This window comes from Hemiscyllium ocellatum, unplaced genomic scaffold (genome assembly GCF_020745735.1).
Source record: "Hemiscyllium ocellatum isolate sHemOce1 unplaced genomic scaffold, sHemOce1.pat.X.cur. scaffold_1507_pat_ctg1, whole genome shotgun sequence".
NCBI classification, from domain to species: domain Eukaryota; kingdom Metazoa; phylum Chordata; class Chondrichthyes; order Orectolobiformes; family Hemiscylliidae; genus Hemiscyllium; species Hemiscyllium ocellatum.
Window position 1 is genome coordinate 29,232 of NW_026867793.1, and position 14,649 is coordinate 43,880.

Here is a 14,649-nt window from a genome sequence, read left to right on the forward strand (position 1 = left end):
TGGATATCTTGGAAGGAAGGTAGACGGTAAGGGAATAAAGGAACTTTGAATATCATCAAACTGATGGAAAGGATAGTCGGCAAATATGACCTCCACCGTTGGAGTATTAATGTGCTATCGCTTCTCGGCCTTTTGGCTTGGAATATGTGTAGTTTCTGTTCTTATCAGTTTAATCGCTGATATCTCCCGAAGGTGGGAGTGTTTGTATTAAATGGATTTTTGGAGCAGGGAGATGGCTTAAGGGCTTGCTCTGTCCTCTCCATGTATCAGCCTGGTATTGCAGTGTTTCCAGGAATGGTGCACCCAACGCTTACCCAAGTTCAAAAGCAGGTGAATGCAATGTGAATCTCTTGCCTTTGCTAGTTTGCCGTGTTGATGGCAGTCAGTGATTGTTGCATCTATTGTCTTTTCAGTTGCAGGAAACTATCGTCTTTTGTTACGGGTTTTCTGTCTTATGAACCTGCTCTGCAGTTACCTGATGAAGGTGCAGCACGCTGAAAGCCAGGACAGGGGTAACCCCAACGTGCTACAGGGAACATTCTGGAACCAGGGGCCTGCCAGGAAGGTAACTTGCCAATTTGAATGAATGGATTTGCCCTTGTCTGCCGTTTTGGGCTTCTGCGGTCGTTCTTGGAACGTATCCCACCGATGGTACGGCGGTGGCGGGGGGTGGGGTGACTGCTGTAATTTCAAAGAACCCCGTTGGGCTGAAACCTGGTGTTGTGGGATTTTTAACACAGTCAAATCAGGTTGTGGGATCCCATGACTCAGCCAATGTCAAATGGCTATCAGATCAGCCCCCACAGCCCCTTCCCAACCCCCCCACCTCCCCCTCCAACCCCGAGGCAACAAATTTATCCTAATATTTTCTTGAACAAGAAAGAAATGTCTTTGGTCTGTTTCCTGAATAGAGTGAAACCCCCATCTCTGTTTGTTTCTTCGCAAACTACTGTACGGAAGCGACCTGCTTTAGTAGCTACGTCTGTACGTAAAGATTATTCACGCAGACGATCGCCCAAGGCTGGAACTGGCTTCAGCTCCCTGGTGCCACCAGGCAGCCGTACTAACCACTGATCCACTGTGCCACCCGTACGATTTGGAACGATTTGTCATCATTTGCGGTGCAAGTAGCGAAACAGTTGTCAGTTTGTCAACTGGGTCGGATTATAATGTTGTCAGCGATCTGCAGCAATGTGAACGGAGATGTCGAATCGAGCTGCTGGTGGTGATGAGGCGCGCTTGCAGCGTGACATGTTTACACGGGGAGATCAGCTCCCTCCCCATTCTCCACAGAGAGTCGGATACAAGTAGAGAGGATATTGAAAGTGGACGATAAAGAAAGGGTGCACGGACGTAATTCGCTTTTCGCAACTTTTCGGATTGATGCGGAATGCCGAGGAGCGAATCCTGTACGTGAGGGAAACGATGATTGGCATTTATGGGCAATCTACACCAACACAAGGGGAGGCAATGAATAGGATCTTTCCGTCAAGGCCAACATTTCTCGCCCATGCCGAGATCAGCCTGGTGGTGAGCTGCTCTCTCGAACCGCTGCAGTCCAAGTGCTGTCGGTAGCCCCGCGATGCTGTTTGGGCGGGGATTCCCGATTTTGACCCGGTAACACCGGAGGAACAAGGACATATTTGCAATTCAGGACAGCGAGTGCCTCGGCGCGGGGGAGAACTTGCGAATGGTGGTGTTCCCGTGGATCTGCTGCCGTCATCCTTCGAGGCTGCGTTGGCCATGGGTTTGCAAGGTGCTGCCTGAGGAATTCTGGTGAATCTTGTAGATGCCGGGGGAATGAATGACCCTGCCGGGGGAATGAATGACCCTGCCGCCGCCGCTGTCCCCGATCACCGGGAGAAACCTCTCTGCAGTCGACCTGACGTGCGGTGGCTCCGGCCCGTGCCATCTGATTGGTCGTCAGCGCGACCTACGCGGCTACGTAACAGAAAACCACGGGTAAAGCACAGCGACTGCTGCAGAGTGATCTTCCGGTCTGGTTGGATATCTTGGAAGGAAGGTAGACGGTAAGGGAATAAAGGAACTTTGAATATCATCAAACTGATGGAAAGGATAGTCGGCAAATATGACCTCCACCGTTGGAGTATTAATGTGCTATCGCTTCTCGGCCTTTTGGCTTGGAATATGTGTAGTTTCTGTTCTTATCAGTTTAATCGCTGATATCTCCCGAAGGTGGGAGTGTTTGTATTAAATGGATTTTTGGAGCAGGGAGATGGCTTAAGGGCTTGCTCTGTCCTCTCCATGTATCAGCCTGGTATTGCAGTGTTTCCAGGAATGGTGCACCCAACGCTTACCCAAGTTCAAAAGCAGGTGAATGCAATGTGAATCTCTTGCCTTTGCTAGTTTGCCGTGTTGATGGCAGTCAGTGATTGTTGCATCTATTGTCTTTTCAGTTGCAGGAAACTATCGTCTTTTGTTACGGGTTTTCTGTCTTATGAACCTGCTCTGCAGTTACCTGATGAAGGTGCAGCACGCTGAAAGCCAGGACAGGGGTAACCCCAACGTGCTACAGGGAACATTCTGGAACCAGGGGCCTGCCAGGAAGGTAACTTGCCAATTTGAATGAATGGATTTGCCCTTGTCTGCCGTTTTGGGCTTCTGCGGTCGTTCTTGGAACGTATCCCACCGATGGTACGGCGGTGGCGGGGGGTGGGGTGACTGCTGTAATTTCAAAGAACCCCGTTGGGCTGAACCCTGGTGTTGTGGGATTTTTAACACAGTCAAATCAGGTTGTGGGATCCCATGACTCAGCCAATGTCAAATGGCTATCAGATCAGCCCCCACAGCCCCGTGCCCACCCCCCCCCCCCCCCCCCCAACCCCGAGGCAACAAATTTATCCTAATATTTTCTTGAACAAGAAAGAAATGTCTTTGGTCTGTTTCCTGAATAGAGTGAAACCCCCATCTCTGTTTGTTTCTTCGCAAACTACTGTACGGAAGCGACCTGCTTTAGTAGCTACGTCTGCACGTAAAGATTATTCACGCAGACCATCGCCCAAGGCTGGAACTGGCTTCAGCTCCCTGGTGCCACCAGGCAGCCGTACTAACCACTGATCCACTGTGCCACCCGTACGATTTGGAACGATTTGTCATCATTTGCGGTGCAAGTAGCGAAACAGTTGTCAGTTTGTCAACTGGGTCGGATTATAATGTTGTCAGCGATCTGCAGCAATGTGAACGGAGATGTCGAATCGAGCTGCTGGTGGTGATGAGGCGCGCTTGCAGCGTGACATGTTTACACGGGGAGATCAGCTCCCTCCCCATTCTCCACAGAGAGTCGGATACAAGTAGAGAGGATATTGAAAGTGGACGATAAAGAAAGGGTGCACGGACGTAATTCGCTTTTCGCAACTTTTCGGATTGATGCGGAATGCCGAGGAGCGAATCCTGTACGTGAGGGAAACGATGATTGGCATTTATGGGCAATCTACACCAACACAAGGGGAGGCAATGAATAGGATCTTTCCGTCAAGGCCAACATTTCTCGCCCATGCCGAGATCAGCCTGGTGGTGAGCTGCTCTCTCGAACCGCTGCAGTCCAAGTGCTGTCGGTAGCCCCGCGATGCTGTTTGGGCGGGGATTCCCGATTTTGACCCGGTAACACCGGAGGAACAAGGACATATTTGCAATTCAGGACAGCGAGTGCCTCGGCGCGGGGGAGAACTTGCGAATGGTGGTGTTCCCGTGGATCTGCTGCCGTCATCCTTCGAGGCTGCGTTGGCCATGGGTTTGCAAGGTGCTGCCTGAGGAATTCTGGTGAATCTTGTAGATGCCGGGGGAATGAATGACCCTGCCGGGGGAATGAATGACCCTGCCGCCGCCGCTGTCCCCGATCACCGGGAGAAACCTCTCTGCAGTCGACCTGACGTGCGGTGGCTCCGGCCCGTGCCATCTGATTGGTCGTCAGCGCGACCTACGCGGCTACGTAACAGAAAAGCACGGGGAAAGCACAGCGACTGCTGCAGAGTGATCTTCCGGTCTGGTTGGATATCTTGGAAGGAAGGTAGACGGTAAGGGAATAAAGGAACTTTGAATATCATCAAACTGATGGAAAGGATAGTCGGCAAATATGACCTCCACCGTTGGAGTATTAATGTGCTATCGCTTCTCGGCCTTTTGGCTTGGAATATGTGTAGTTTCTGTTCTTATCAGTTTAATCGCTGATATCTCCCGAAGGTGGGAGTGTTTGTATTAAATGGATTTTTGGAGCAGGGAGATGGCTTAAGGGCTTGCTCTGTCCTCTCCATGTATCAGCCTGGTATTGCAGTGTTTCCAGGAATGGTGCACCCAACGCTTACCCAAGTTCAAAAGCAGGTGAATGCAATGTGAATCTCTTGCCTTTGCTAGTTTGCCGTGTTGATGGCAGTCAGTGATTGTTGCATCTATTGTCTTTTCAGTTGCAGGAAACTATCGTCTTTTGTTACGGGTTTTCTGTCTTATGAACCTGCTCTGCAGTTACCTGATGAAGGTGCAGCACGCTGAAAGCCAGGACAGGGGTAACCCCAACGTGCTACAGGGAACATTCTGGAACCAGGGGCCTGCCAGGAAGGTAACTTGCCAATTTGAATGAATGGATTTGCCCTTGTCTGCCGTTTTGGGCTTCTGCGGTCGTTCTTGGAACGTATCCCACCGATGGTACGGCGGTGGCGGGGGGTGGGGTGACTGCTGTAATTTCAAAGAACCCCGTTGGGCTGAACCCTGGTGTTGTGGGATTTTTAACACAGTCAAATCAGGTTGTGGGATCCCATGACTCAGCCAATGTCAAATGGCTATCAGATCAGCCCCCACAGCCCCTTCCCAACCCCCCCGCCTCCCCCCCCAACCCCGAGGCAACAAATTTATCCTAATATTTTCTTGAACAAGAAAGAAATGTCTTTGGTCTGTTTCCTGAATAGAGTGAAACCCCCATCTCTGTTTGTTTCTTCGCAAACTACTGTACGGAAGCGACCTGCTTTAGTAGCTACGTCTGCACGTAAAGATTATTCACGCAGACCATCGCCCAAGGCTGGAACTGGCTTCAGCTCCCTGGTGCCACCAGGCAGCCGTACTAACCACTGATCCACTGTGCCACCCGTACGATTTGGAACGATTTGTCATCATTTGCGGTGCAAGTAGCGAAACAGTTGTCAGTTTGTCAACTGGGTCGGATTATAATGTTGTCAGCGATCTGCAGCAATGTGAACGGAGATGTCGAATCGAGCTGCTGGTGGTGATGAGGCGCGCTTGCAGCGTGACATGTTTACACGGGGAGATCAGCTCCCTCCCCATTCTCCACAGAGAGTCGGATACAAGTAGAGAGGATATTGAAAGTGGACGATAAAGAAAGGGTGCACGGACGTAATTCGCTTTTCGCAACTTTTCGGATTGATGCGGAATGCCGAGGAGCGAATCCTGTACGTGAGGGAAACGATGATTGGCATTTATGGGCAATCTACACCAACACAAGGGGAGGCAATGAATAGGATCTTTCCGTCAAGGCCAACATTTCTCGCCCATGCCGAGATCAGCCTGGTGGTGAGCTGCTCTCTCGAACCGCTGCAGTCCAAGTGCTGTCGGTAGCCCCGCGATGCTGTTTGGGCGGGGATTCCCGATTTTGACCCGGTAACACCGGAGGAACAAGGACATATTTGCAATTCAGGACAGCGAGTGCCTCGGCGGGGGGAGAACTTGCGAATGGTGGTGTTCCCGTGGATCTGCTGCCGTCATCCTTCGAGGCTGCGTTGGCCATGGGTTTGCAAGGTGCTGCCTGAGGAATTCTGGTGAATCTTGTAGATGCCGGGGGAATGAATGACCCTGCCGGGGGAATGAATGACCCTGCCGCCGCCGCTGTCCCCGATCACCGGGAGAAACCTCTCTGCAGTCGACCTGACGTGCGGTGGCTCCGGCCCGTGCCATCTGATTGGTCGTCAGCGCGACCTACGCGGCTACGTAACAGAAAACCACGGGGAAAGCACAGCGACTGCTGCAGAGTGATCTTCCGGTCTGGTTGGATATCTTGGAAGGAAGGTAGACGGTAAGGGAATAAAGGAACTTTGAATATCATCAAACTGATGGAAAGGATAGTCGGCAAATATGACCTCCACCGTTGGAGTATTAATGTGCTATCGCTTCTCGGCCTTTTGGCTTGGAATATGTGTAGTTTCTGTTCTTATCAGTTTAATCGCTGATATCTCCCGAAGGTGGGAGTGTTTGTATTAAATGGATTTTTGGAGCAGGGAGATGGCTTAAGGGCTTGCTCTGTCCTCTCCATGTATCAGCCTGGTATTGCAGTGTTTCCAGGAATGGTGCACCCAACGCTTACCCAAGTTCAAAAGCAGGTGAATGCAATGTGAATCTCTTGCCTTTGCTAGTTTGCCGTGTTGATGGCAGTCAGTGATTGTTGCATCTATTGTCTTTTCAGTTGCAGGAAACTATCGTCTTTTGTTACGGGTTTTCTGTCTTATGAACCTGCTCTGCAGTTACCTGATGAAGGTGCAGCACGCTGAAAGCCAGGACAGGGGTAACCCCAACGTGCTACAGGGAACATTCTGGAACCAGGGGCCTGCCAGGAAGGTAACTTGCCAATTTGAATGAATGGATTTGCCCTTGTCTGCCGTTTTGGGCTTCTGCGGTCGTTCTTGGAACGTATCCCACCGATGGTACGGCGGTGGCGGGGGGTGGGGTGACTGCTGTAATTTCAAAGAACCCCGTTGGGCTGAACCCTGGTGTTGTGGGATTTTTAACACAGTCAAATCAGGTTGTGGGATCCCATGACTCAGCCAATGTCAAATGGCTATCAGATCAGCCCCCACAGCCCCTTCCCAACCCCCCCGCCTCCCCCCCCAACCCCGAGGCAACAAATTTATCCTAATATTTTCTTGAACAAGAAAGAAATGTCTTTGGTCTGTTTCCTGAATAGAGTGAAACCCCCATCTCTGTTTGTTTCTTCGCAAACTACTGTACGGAAGCGACCTGCTTTAGTAGCTACGTCTGCACGTAAAGATTATTCACGCAGACCATCGCCCAAGGCTGGAACTGGCTTCAGCTCCCTGGTGCCACCAGGCAGCCGTACTAACCACTGATCCACTGTGCCACCCGTACGATTTGGAACGATTTGTCATCATTTGCGGTGCAAGTAGCGAAACAGTTGTCAGTTTGTCAACTGGGTCGGATTATAATGTTGTCAGCGATCTGCAGCAATGTGAACGGAGATGTCGAATCGAGCTGCTGGTGGTGATGAGGCACGCTTGCAGCGTGACATGTTTACACGGGGAGATCAGCTCCCTCCCCATTCTCCACAGAGAGTCGGATACAAGTAGAGAGGATATTGAAAGTGGACGATAAAGAAAGGGTGCACGGACGTAATTCGCTGTTCGCAACTTTTCGGATTGATGCGGAATGCCGAGGAGCGAATCCTGTACGTGAGGGAAACGATGATTGGCATTTATGGGCAAGCTACACCAACACAAGGGGAGGCAATGAATAGGATCTTTCCGTCAAGGCCAACATTTCTCGCCCATGCCGAGATCAGCCTGGTGGTGAGCTGCTCTCTCGAACCGCTGCAGTCCAAGTGCTGTCGGTAGCCCGGCGATGCTGTTTGGGCGGGGATTCCCGATTTTGACCCGGTAACACCGGAGGAACAAGGACATATTTGCAATTCAGGACAGCGAGTGCCTCGGCGCGGGGGAGAACTTGCGAATGGTGGTGTTCCCGTGGATCTGCTGCCGTCATCCTTCGAGGCTGCGTTGGCCATGGGTTTGCAAGGTGCTGCCTGAGGAATTCTGGTGAATCTTGTAGATGCCGGGGGAATGAATGACCCTGCCGGGGGAATGAATGACCCTGCCGCCGCCGCTGTCCCCGATCACCGGGAGAAACCTCTCTGCAGTCGACCTGACGTGCAGTGGCTCCGGCCCGTGCCATCTGATTGGTCGTCAGCGCGACCTACGCGGCTACGTAACAGAAAACCACGGGTAAAGCACAGCGACTGCTGCAGAGTGATCTTCCGGTCTGGTTGGATATCTTGGAAGGAAGGTAGACGGTAAGGGAATAAAGGAACTTTGAATATCATCAAACTGATGGAAAGGATAGTCGGCAAATATGACCTCCACCGTTGGAGTATTGATGTGCTATCGCTTCTCGGCCTTTTGGCTTGGAATATGTGTAGTTTCTGTTCTTATCAGTTTAATAAAGGCCTCCCCCTACCCGGTGAGAACCAAGAGGTGTCCACCGGCCCACAGCTCCAGGTAACTGGGAGCAGCGGTCCTGTGACAGCCCCACTGTCAGATGGAGAACTGGACGGTGCGGACCCTGGGCTTGACACAAAGACACCAGAGCGGGGAAATGGCTCCAGCGTGGAGCCGGACAGCTACCTCAGCCCTGGGATGGTCCAGCAGTTTGCCGTCACCACGGGGATGCACGCAGCTACCCCAGAGGAGCAAGACCAGCAGCAAATGGACACTATTAACCTTGTAAATTGTTAAAATGGGGTTTAAAGTTGCCAGCATCAATGTGCGTAGCATCAAATCGGCTACGCGATGTGTTTCAACGATGGCCTTCCTGGCCAGCGTTAAAGCCGACCTCCTGTTTCTGCAGGAGTGTGGGATACCGCACCTCAGCAGCTACAGGAGATGGTCGAGCTTGTGGGCCCATGGGCAGTCAGTTTGGTCGGGGGGCAACGATAGCCGCGCCTCCGGCCTGGGTATCCTGTTGCGAGGAAGCAACTTCACCATCTCCGAGGTTAAGGAGGTGGTGGGCGGGCGCCTCCTCGTCGCCGACGTTATGTACAGGAATGCTCCCCTGAGACTGATCAATGTGTACGCCCCAGTGGGTAAGAGTGAACGGTTGGCCGTCCTGCAGCAGCTTCCACTGTTGCTGGCTACGTCCAGGCCGGTCATTCTGGCCGGAGACTTCAACTGTATCATTGATGCAGATGGACGATCCGGCGGGGGGACAGTAAACTGGACGCCACGTCCAGAGCCCTGATGGACGCGGTAAAAGATGCCAAGCTGCACGACGTCTTCAGCACCCCTGCAGACGGAGCGCAGCGTAGATACACCTGGTCACGGGCAGACGGGTCTATCCGCTCAAGGATAGATTACCTGTTTGTGTCCCGAACGCTCTCGGTCAGATCCACCGACGTCAAGCCGGTGTTCTTCTCTGACCACTGCCTCCTGCTGGCCGACTGTCACCTACAGGACGAGCAGCGGGCGGGTAAGGGAACATGGAAGCTGAACACTAAGCTGTTGACCCCGGGAAACATTGAGGAGCTCAAGAGGGACTACGCAGGTTGGAGAACCGTGAAGCCCCTCTTTGAGTCTCCAGCAGACTGGTGGGAAACAGTTAAAGGGAACATCAAGAGGTTCTTCATCCTCAAAGGTGTTCAGGAGGCGAGAGAGAGGCGGGGAAAACTGTCCCAGCTCCAGGAAAGTATGCAGAACCTGCTCCTGCTGCAGACGATGGGGGTCGATGTCACGGAGGACCTCAAGGAGGTGAAGGGCCAGCAAGCCTCGCTCTTTGCCTCAGAGGCCTCCAAGATAATCTTCCGGTCCAGGGTCCGCTCGGTGGAGCAGGACGAGACGTGCTCACGTTTCTTCTTCCAGAAGGTGCACAAAGAGAGCTCTGTGCTCAGCAGCCTGAAGGAAGAAGACGGCTCGACAACGTCATCTCAGGCTGACGTCATGAGGATCAGTAAATCCTTCTATGCCAGTCTGTATGACGCGAAGCCGACCGACAGCGCGGCCTCCCAGTCGTTCCTGTCGTCTATCACGGAGGTCTTAGACGACAGAACACGCGAGAGGCTGGACCAGCCGCTATCTCTGGACGAGCTGACCAAGGCCCTCGAGTCCTTCGAAAAGAATAAAACTCCCGGAAGCGATGGCTTACCGGTCGAGCTCTATTCCGCTCTGTGGGACTTGATTGGCCAGGACCTGCTGGAGGTGTATGTCAGTATGCTTCGGGCAGGTACCATGAGCGAATCCATGAGGAAAGGCATCATCACCCTCATCTATAAGCGGAAGGGGGAGAGCGAGGAACTCAAAAAATTGGAGACTGATCACACTGTTGAATGCAGATTACAAAATCCTGTCAAAGGTAATTGCCAACCGGGTCAGGTCTGCTCTGGGGTCGGTGATTCACCCTGACCAAACCTGTGCTGTGCCAGGCAGGAAGATCGCTGAGAGTCTCGCACTCCTCAGGGATACGATCGCCTACGTGCAGGACAGAGGGTTGGACGCCTGCCTGATCAGCCTGGACCAGGAGAAAGCCTTTGACAGGATATCACACATGTATATGAGAGATGTTCTCTCCAAAATGGGCTTTGGGGAGGGAATCTGCAATTGGATCAGACTGCTCTACACCAACATCGTAAGTGCAGTCTCAATCAATGGGTGGGAATCAGATAGCTTCCCAGTCAGATCTGGAGTCAGGCAGGGCTGCCCTCTCTCTCCAGCCTTGTTTGTGTGCTGCATAGAGCCATTTGCCGAGTCCATCAGGAAGGATGCGAGCCTGAGAGGGGTGACTATTCCGGGCAGCGGGGGCCAGCAGGTTAAGGCCTCCCTGTACATGGATGACGTCGCCGTTTTCTGCTCGGATCCGCTGTCCGTGCGCAGACTCATGTGCATTTGTGACCAGTTCGAACGGGCCTCGGGGGCCAAGGTAAACCGAGGCAAGAGCGAGGCCATGCTCTTCGGGAACTGGGCCGACCAATCCTCGATCCCCTTCACCGTCAGGACCGCCCACCTGAAGGTGCTGGGTATTTGGTTCGGAGGGGCTGGGGCGTGCGCCAAGTCTTGGGAGGAGCGTATCAGTAAAGTGAGGCAGAAACTGGGCAGATGGAGGCTACGGTTGCTCTCCATCACGGGAAAAAGCCTGGTCATCAGGTGTGAGGCACTGTCATTGCTGTTGTACGTGGCACAGGTCTGGCCTATTCCCAGAACCTGCGCCGCTGCAGTCGCCCGGGCCATCTTCCAGTTCATATGGAGTTCAAAGATGGACCGGGTCCGAAGGGAGTCACTGTACAAAGATCTGGGCAACGGGGGAAAAAATACACCCAATGCCACCCTCACCCTGATGGCCACCTTTGTGTGTGGCTGCATCAAGCTGTGTGTGGATCCCCGGTACGCAAACACCAAGTGTCACTACGTACTGAGGTTCTACCTGTCCCCGGTGTTGCGAAGGATGGGCCTGGCCTCGCTGCCGCGGAACGCTCCGAGTAGTTGGACCGTTCCGTACCACCTGTCCTTCGTGGAGAAATTTCTGAAGAAAAACACCTTTGACCACAAGTCCATCAGGAAGTGGTCAGCACGTAGCGTCCTCGAGACCCTTCGGGAAAAGGAGAGGGCGGATCCTGTTGAGTGGTTCCCTGAGCAGACTGTCAAAGCAATTTGGCAGAATGCCTCATCGCCAGAACTTTCCAACAAGCACCAAGACATGGCTTGGCTGGTGGTGAGAAGGGCTCTACCTGTGAGATCGTTTATGCACGCCCGGACTCTCAGCCGCACCGCACGCTGCCCTCGAAGCGGCTGCGGGGGGGACGAGACTGTCACACACCTCCTTCTGGAATGTGCCTATGCAGAGGAAGTCTGGAGAGGAATGCAGTGGTATTTGTCGAGGTTCGTCCCGAGCAGCGCCGTGACACGGGACTCCGTGCTCTACGGCCTGTTCCCCGGGACGCACACCGAGACGAACATCAACTGCGCCTGGAGGATCATCAACTCGGTGAAGGACGCTCTCTGGGCGGTCCGAAACCTGTTGATCTTCCAGCTGAAGGAGTTGACCCCGACTGAGTGTTGCAGACTGGCACATTCCAAGGTCCAGGACTACGTGTTGAGGGACGCGCTGAAGCTTGGGGCAGCTGCCGCCAAGGCGCGGTGGGGAAAGACCACCGTTTAACATCTGCCTGTCGAAAGAAAAGCAGGGGGCCCATGCAGTCATTTGGGCTCTGCTGACGCCTCAGCTCAATATATGAGTGAGAGATGCACTGATCTGTATGGAATAATGATAATTCGGAGCTGTGTATGTAAATGTGGAAATATGAATGGCATTACCTAATGTACAGTGTATCAAATTATTCTATGCATATTTTATGAATAAAGTATATTTTTGAAATAAAAAAAAAGTTTCTGTTCTTATCAGTTTAATCGCTGATATCTCCCGAAGGTGGGAGTGTTTGTATTAAATGGATTTTTGGAGCAGGGAGATGGCTTCAGGGCTTGCTCTGTCCTCTCCATGTATCAGCCTGGTATTGCAGTGTTTCCAGGAATGGTGCACCCAACGCTTACCCAAGTTCAAAAGCAGGTGAATGCAATGTGAATCTCTTGCCTTTGCTAGTTTGCCGTGTTGATGGCAGTCAGTGATTGTTGCATCTATTGTCTTTTCAGTTGCAGGAAACTATCGTCTTTTGTTACGGGTTTTCTGTCTTATGAACCTGCTCTGCAGTTACCTGATGAAGGTGCAGCACGCTGAAAGCCAGGACAGGGGTAACCCCAACGTGCTACAGGGAACATTCTGGAACCAGGGTCCTGCCAGGAAGGTAACTTGCCAATTTAAATGAATGGATTTGCCCTTGTCTGCCGTTTTGGGCTTCTGCGGTCGTTCTTGGAACGTATCCCACCGATGGTACGGCGGTGGCGGGGGGTGGGGTGACTGCTGTAATTTCAAAGAACCCCGTTGGGCTGAAACCTGGTGTTGTGGGATTTTTAACACAGTCAAATCAGGTTGTGGGATCCCATGACTCAGCCAATGTCAAATGGCTATCAGATCAGCCCCCACAGCCCCTTCCCAACCCCCCCGCCTCCCCCCCCACCCCCGAGGCAACAAATGTATCCTAATATTTTCTTGAACAAGAAAGAAATGTCTTTGGTCTGTTTCCTGAATAGAGTGAAACCCCCATCTCTGTTTGTTTCTTCGCAAACTACTGTACGGAAGCGACCTGCTTTAGTAGCTACGTCTGTACATAAAGATTATTCACGCAGACGATCGCCCAAGGCTGGAACTGGCTTCAGCTCCCTGGTGCCACCAGGCAGCCGTACTAACCACTGATCCACTGTGCCACCCGTACGATTTGGAACGATTTGTCATCATTTGCGGTGCAAGTAGCGAAACAGTTGTCAGTTTGTCAACTGGGTCGGATTATAATGTTGTCAGCGATCTGCAGCAATGTGAACGGAGATGTCGAATCGAGCTGCTGGTGGTGATGAGGCGCGCTTGCAGCGTGACATGTTTACACGGGGAGATCAGCTCCCTCCCCATTCTCCACAGAGAGTCGGATACAAGTAGAGAGGATATTGAGAGTGGACGATAAAGAAAGGGTGCACGGACGTAATTCGCTTTTCGCAACTTTTCGGATTGATGCGGAATGCCGAGGAGCGAATCCTGTACGTGAGGGAAACGATGATTGGCATTTATGGGCAAGCTACACCAACACAAGGGGAGGCAATGAATAGGATCTTTCCGTCAAGGCCAACATTTCTCGCCCATGCCGAGATCAGCCTGGTGGTGAGCTGCTCTCTCGAACCGCTGCAGTCCAAGTGCTGTCGGTAGCCCCGCGATGCTGTTTGGGCGGGGATTCCCGATTTTGACCCGGTAACACCGGAGGAACAAAGACATATTTGCAATTCAGGACAGCGAGTGTCTCGGAGGGGGGGGAGAACTTGCGAATGGTGGTGTTCCCGTGGATCTGCTGCCGTCATCCTTCGAGGCTGCGTTGGCCATGGGTTTGCAAGGTGCTGCCTGAGGAATTCTGGTGAATCTTGTAGATGCCGGGGGAATGAATGACCCTGCCGGGGGAATGAATGACCCTGCCGCCGCCGCTGTCCCCGATCACCGGGAGAAACCTCTCTGCAGTCGACCTGACGTGCGGTGGCTCCGGCCCGTGCCATCTGATTGGTCGTCAGCGCGACCTACGCGGCTACGTAACAGATGGAGAGAAAAGCACGGGGAAAGCACAGCGACTGCTGCAGAGTGATCTTCCGGTCTGGTTGGATATCTTGGAAGGAAGGTAGACGGTAAGGGAATAAAGGAACTTTGAATATCATCAAACTGATGGAAAGGATAGTCGGCAAATATGACCTCCACCGTTGGAGTATTAATGTGCTATCGCTTCTCGGCCTTTTGGCTTGGAATATGTGTAGTTTCTGTTCTTATCAGTTTAATCGCTGATATCTCCCGAAGGTGGGAGTGTTTGTATTAAATGGATTTTTGGAGCAGGGAGATGGCTTAAGGGCTTGCTCTGTCCTCTCCATGTATCAGCCTGGTATTGCAGTGTTTCCAGGAATGGTGCACCCAACGCTTACCCAAGTTCAAAAGCAGGTGAATGCAATGTGAATCTCTTGCCTTTGCTAGTTTGCCGTGTTGATGGCAGTCAGTGATTGTTGCATCTATTGTCTTTTCAGTTGCAGGAAACTATCGTCTTTTGTTACGGGTTTTCTGTCTTATGAACCTGCTCTGCAGTTACCTGATGAAGGTGCAGCACGCAGAAAGCCAGGACAGGGGTAACCCCAACGTGCTACAGGGAACATTCTGGAACCAGGGGCCTGCCAGGAAGGTAACTTGCCAATTTAAATGAATGGATTTGCCCTTGTCTGCCGTTTTGGGCTTCTGCGGTCGTTCTTGGAACGTATCCCACCGATGGTACGGCGGTGGCGGGGG

At 52.4% G+C, this 14,649-nt stretch overlaps 5 non-coding genes and 1 pseudogene across 5 annotated transcripts; all 6 read left to right on the forward strand.

Annotated features, from left to right (window-relative positions):
• The first annotated feature begins 116 nt into the window (after window positions 1-116).
• LOC132810043 (U2 spliceosomal RNA) lies at window positions 117-308 on the forward strand. The gene has a single exon (XR_009642660.1). It is a non-coding gene; the product is annotated as a U2 spliceosomal RNA (small nuclear RNA).
• A 1,812-nt stretch (window positions 309-2,120) lies between these two features.
• LOC132810044 (U2 spliceosomal RNA) lies at window positions 2,121-2,312 on the forward strand. Its single transcript, XR_009642661.1, has one exon. It is a non-coding gene; the product is annotated as a U2 spliceosomal RNA (small nuclear RNA).
• Window positions 2,313-4,124: 1,812 nt separating this feature from the next.
• LOC132810046 (U2 spliceosomal RNA) lies at window positions 4,125-4,316 on the forward strand. Its single transcript, XR_009642663.1, has one exon. It is a non-coding gene; the product is annotated as a U2 spliceosomal RNA (small nuclear RNA).
• Window positions 4,317-6,127: 1,811 nt separating this feature from the next.
• On the forward strand, window positions 6,128-6,319 carry LOC132810047 (U2 spliceosomal RNA). The gene has a single exon (XR_009642664.1). It is a non-coding gene; the product is annotated as a U2 spliceosomal RNA (small nuclear RNA).
• Window positions 6,320-12,096: 5,777 nt separating this feature from the next.
• On the forward strand, window positions 12,097-12,275 carry LOC132810054 (U2 spliceosomal RNA; annotated as a pseudogene).
• A 1,821-nt stretch (window positions 12,276-14,096) lies between these two features.
• Window positions 14,097-14,288, forward strand: LOC132810048 (U2 spliceosomal RNA). The gene has a single exon (XR_009642665.1). It is a non-coding gene; the product is annotated as a U2 spliceosomal RNA (small nuclear RNA).
• The last annotated feature ends 361 nt before the right edge of the window (window positions 14,289-14,649 follow it).